Here is a 5,299-nt window from a genome sequence, read left to right as displayed (position 1 = left end):
ACTACACCAAAACCTTTGACTGTGTGGATCACAACAAACTGTGGAAATTAAACAGATGGTAACAACTGACCTGCCTCTTGAGAAATCTGTATGCGGGTCAAGAAGCCACAGTTAGAATCAGACATGGAAGAAAAACTGGTTCCAAATCAGGAAAGGAACACATCAAGTCTGTATACTGTCACCTGCTTACTTAACTTCTATGCAGAGTACATCACGCAAAATTCCAAGCCAGATGAAGCAGAAGCTGGAATCAATATTGTCAGGAGAAATATCAACAACATCAAATATGCAGATGGCACCATCCTTATGGCAGAAAGTGAAGAACTATAAGAGTCTCCTAATGAAAGTGAAAGAGGAGAGTGGAAAAGTTAGCTTAAAAATCAACATTCAGAGAACTAAGGTAATGGCATCCAGTCCCATCACTTCATAGCAAACAGATGGTGAAAAAATGGAAACTGTGAGAGACTTTATTTGGGGGGCTCCAAAATCACTGCATATGGTGAGTGCAGTCATGAGATTAAAACACACTTGCTCCTTAGAAAAAAGTTATGACCTACTTAGATAGCATATCAAAAAGCAGAGACATTACTTTGCCAACAAAATTCCACCTAGTGAAAGCTATGATTTTTTCAGTTGTCATGTATGGATGTGAGAGTTGGACTATAAAGAAAGCTGAGCACCGAAAAATTGATGCTTTTGAACTGTGGTGTTGGAGAAGACTCTTGAGAGTCCCTTGGAATGCAAGGAGATCAAACCAGTCAATTCTAAAGGAAATCAGTCCTTAATATTTATTGGAAGGACTGATAATGAAGCTGAAGCTCCAATACTTTGACCAGCAGACGAAAAGAACTGACTATTTGGAGAAAATCCTGATGCTGGGAAAGATTGAAGGCAGAAGGATAAGGGTATAACAGAGGATGAGATGGTAGGAGGGCATCACTGACTTGATGGACATGAGGTTAGTTAAGCTTTGGGAGTTGGTGATGGATGGGAAATCCTGGTGTGCTTCAGTCCATCGAGTTGCAAAGAGTCAGACATGACTAAGCAACTGAATTGGACTGATTTAGTCTAGAAACACACGATGGCAGAAACCTCAGACCAATCCTTTCCATGCCTTGATCTACAGGGTCCAAGTAAGCAGCTCATATTTCCACCCACATAATGAGCGAACTCTTGAGAGAGTCCCTTGGACTGCAAGGAGGTCCAACCAGTCCATCCTAAAGGAGATCAGTTCTAGGTGTTCACTGGAAGGACTGATGTTGAAGCTGAAACTCCAATACTTTGGCCACGTCATGCGAAGAGCTGACTCACTGGAAAAGACCCTGAAGCTGGGAGGGACTAGGGGCAGGAGGAGAAAGGGACGATAGAGAATGAGATGGCTGGATGGCATCACCAACTCGATGGACATGAGTTTCAGTGAACTCACCGAATTGGTGATGGACAGGGAGGCCTGGCGTGCTGTGATTCATGGGGTTGCAAAGAGTCGGACATGACTGAGCGACTAAACTGAACTGAGCTGAACTGAATGAGGAAACAAGAAACCTCTGCCCTTTCTCCTGGTGTCAGAGGAGGTCAGGTGGGAACCTTGGCCTTGCACCCTACATGGCAGTAATTTATCACCCTACATGGCTGATTAATGAAGGAGTCCAATAACATCCTTAGTCTCAAGATAAAAAAGCTCAAGTGTCTGAATACAGTTGAAAATCCTTTATCAGACCAAAGACCAGGTAAACCTCAAAAGAGAAAAAGCAATCAACAGAAGACAACACTGAGATGACACAGATATTGAAATCATTGGATGATGGTTTTTAAAAATCTAGTCTAATTGGTAGAACTAGAAAATAGATTATTAGAAAACCACATGGATTGACAATATATCACAGATGGCAGAATGATCAATAAGTTTGAATATTAACTAACCTTGAAAATAGACTGAAAAGAAAATGGACATAGCTTCAAGTATCTGTGGGAAGATAGCAAAGAAGGTTGAACATGAAGTTGAAAATAAAGAATAAGAGATAAAAAATAATGGCTGAGTTCCCTGTGCCATCATTTTCTGATGGTCTAAATGGAAAGGAAATCCAAAAGAATGGGGATATGTGTATATGTGTAGCTGATTCACTTTGATGTACAGTGAAGCTAACACTACATTGTATAGGAAATACACTCCAAAAATTTTTTTTTGAATAATGGCTGATAATTTCTCAAATAGGGCATATGACTTAGCAACTAACCAAAAACAACTACATGCTAAAACTGCTCAGTGAATTCCAAATGGGATGGAGCCAAATAACTTAATGTCAAGATACATCATAATCAGTTCCTGTTGTGTTGTTCAGTTGCTCAATTGTTTCTGACTCTTTGCAACCCCATGGATTGTAGAAAGCCCGGGTTCCCGGTCCTTCATTAACTCCCAGAGTTTGCTCAAAGTCATGTCCATTCTGTCGATCATGCCATCCAACCATCTCATTTCCTGATGTCCCTTCTCCTCCTGCGCTTAATCTTTTCCAGTATCAGGTTCTTTTCCAAGGAGTCAGTTCTTCTCATCAGGTGGCCAAAATACTGGAGCTTCAGCTTCAGCATCAGTCCTTCCAATGAATATTCAGAACTGATTTTGTTTAGGAATGACTGGCTTGATCTCCGTGCAGTCTCAGGGACTCTCCAGAGTCTTTTTCAGCACCACAGTTCAAAAACTCAATTCTTTGGTAGTCAGCCTTCTTTGTGGTCAAACATTCACATCCATACATTACTGCTTGAAAAACCATAACTTTGACAATATGAACCTTTGTTGGTAAAGTGATGTCTCTGCTTCTTACCATGTTGTCGAGGTTTTTATGGCTTTTCTTCCAAGGAGTCTTTTAATTTCATGGCTGCAGTCAGCACCCACAGTGATTGTGAAGCTAAAAAGAATGAAGTCTGTCACTGTTTCCATTTTCCCCAATTTTTAACATACAGTGATGGAACCCGATACAATGATCTTCATTTTTTGAGTGTGGTTTTCAGCTAGCTTTTTCAATCTCCTCTTTCACCATTATCAAGAGGCTCTTTAGTTCCTCTTTGCCTTCTGCCATTAGTGTGATGTCATCTGTGTATCTGAGGTTATTGGTATTTTTCCTGGCAATCTTGATTCCACCTTGTGCTTCTTCCAGCCTGGTATTTTGTGCGATGTTAAAGTAGCAGGGTGACAATATAGCCTTGACACACTCCTTTCCCAATTTTGAATCAGTTTGTTGTTCCATTCCGGTTCTAACTGTTGCTTCTTGACCTGCATACAGGTTTCTCAGGAGGCCGGTAAGGTGGCCAAGTATTCCCATCTCTGTAACAATTTTCCACAATTTGTTGTGATCCACACAGTCAAAGACTTTAGTGTAGTCAATGAAGCAGAGTGTTTCTTCAATTCCTTTGCTTTTTCTATGATCCAACAGATGTTGTCAATTTAATTTCTAGTTTCACCGTCTTTCTAAATTTAGCTTGTACATCTCAAAGTTCTCAGTACACATGTTGAAATTTAGCTTGAAGGATTTTGAGTATTACCTTGCTAGCAGGTGAAATGACCCCAGTTGTGTTGTGGTAGTATGAATATTCTTTGGCATTGCCCTTCAACTGACGTTTTCCAGTCCTATAGCCAATGCTGACCTTTCCAAATTTGCTGGCATATTACGTATAGTACTTTCACAGCATCATCTTTTAGCATTTGAACTAGCTCAGCTGGAATCCCATCACCTCCACTAGCTTTGTTTGTAGTGATGCCCACTTGACTTCACACTCCAGGATTTCTGGCTCCAGGTGACTTGTGGTTATCTTGGTCATTAAGTCCTTTTCTGTACAGTTCTTTTGTATATTCTTGCCACCTCTTCTTAATACCTTCTGCTTCTCTTAGGGGCATACTGTTTCTGCCCTTTATGTGCCCATCATTACATGAAATCTTCCCTTGCTCTCTCTAATTTTCTTGAAGACATCTCTAGTCTTCCCCATTGTATTGCTTTCCTCTATTTTTTTGCATTGCTCACTTAACAAGGCTTTCATATCTCTCCTTGCTATCCTTTGGATTCTGCATTCAGATGCATATATTTTCCCTTTTGTCCTTTGCACTTTGCTTTTCTTTCATCTCTTTGTAAGGCCTTCTCAGAAAGCCATTTTTCATTGTTGCATTTCTGCTTCTTGGGGATGGTTTTTCTCACTGCCTCCTATACAAACCTCCATCCATAGTTCTTCAGGCACTCTCTCAGATCTAGTCCCTTGAATATTTTTATCCTTTCTGCTATATAATCATAAAAGCCGTAATGGCCTAGTGGTTTTCCCTGCTTTCTTCAAGTCTGAATTTCACAATAAGGAACTCATGATCTGAGCCACAGTTAGCTTCCAATCTTGGTTTTGCTAACTGTATAGAGCTTCTCTATCTTTGACTGCAAAGAATATAATCATTCTGATTTTGGTACTGACCATGTCGTGATGTCCATGCATAGAATTGTCTCTTGTGTTTTTGAAAAAGGTGTTTGCTATGACCCTTGTCTTCTCTTGTCAAAACTCTTTTAGCCTTTTCCCTGCTTCATTTTGTACTCTAAGGCCAAACTTGCCTGTTACTCCAGGTATCTTTTTATTCCTACCTTGCATACCAGTTCCCTGTATGAAAAGCAGATTTTTTTTGGTTTCTCCAGATAAACTACCTACGTGCATCTAAATACCTAGAGAGACTAAAAAAACCATGCAAAGACATATACTCAAAAACAATGCAGATCCATTTCAAACTATTTTATAATGTTCAAAAATCCACAAGGAAGTCAAGAAAAGAAAAACGTTGAGAATTGAAGGAAACACACACAAAACAAATAAGAAAATGGCAGACTGTCCTTAATAGTTAATAAGTCACTCTAAATATAAATGGTCCTAAATATATCAATGCAAAATGGCTGTCTGGGGAGGCCTTACAAATAGCTGTGAAAAGAAGAGAAGCAAAAAGCAAAGGAGAAAAGGAAAGATATAAGCATCTGAATGCAGACTTCCAAAGATAGCAAGAGACAAGAAAGCCTTTCTCAGCGATCAAAGCAAAGAAATAGAGGAAAACAAAAGAATGGAAAACACTAGAGATCTCTTCAAGAAAATTAGAGATACTAAGGAAACATTTCATGCAAAGATGGGCTCGATAAAGGACAGAAATGGTATGGACCTAACAGAAGCAGAAGATATAAGAAGAGATGGAAAGAATACGCAGAAGAACTGTACAAAAAAGATCTTCATGATCCAGATAATCACGATGGTGTAATCACTGACCTAGAGCCAGACATCCTGGAATGTGAGG

This window comes from Bison bison, unplaced genomic scaffold (genome assembly GCF_000754665.1).
Source record: "Bison bison bison isolate TAMUID 2011002044 unplaced genomic scaffold, Bison_UMD1.0 scf7180017857497, whole genome shotgun sequence".
Lineage (NCBI taxonomy): Eukaryota > Metazoa > Chordata > Mammalia > Artiodactyla > Bovidae > Bison > Bison bison.
This window is presented reverse-complemented; position numbering follows the sequence as displayed.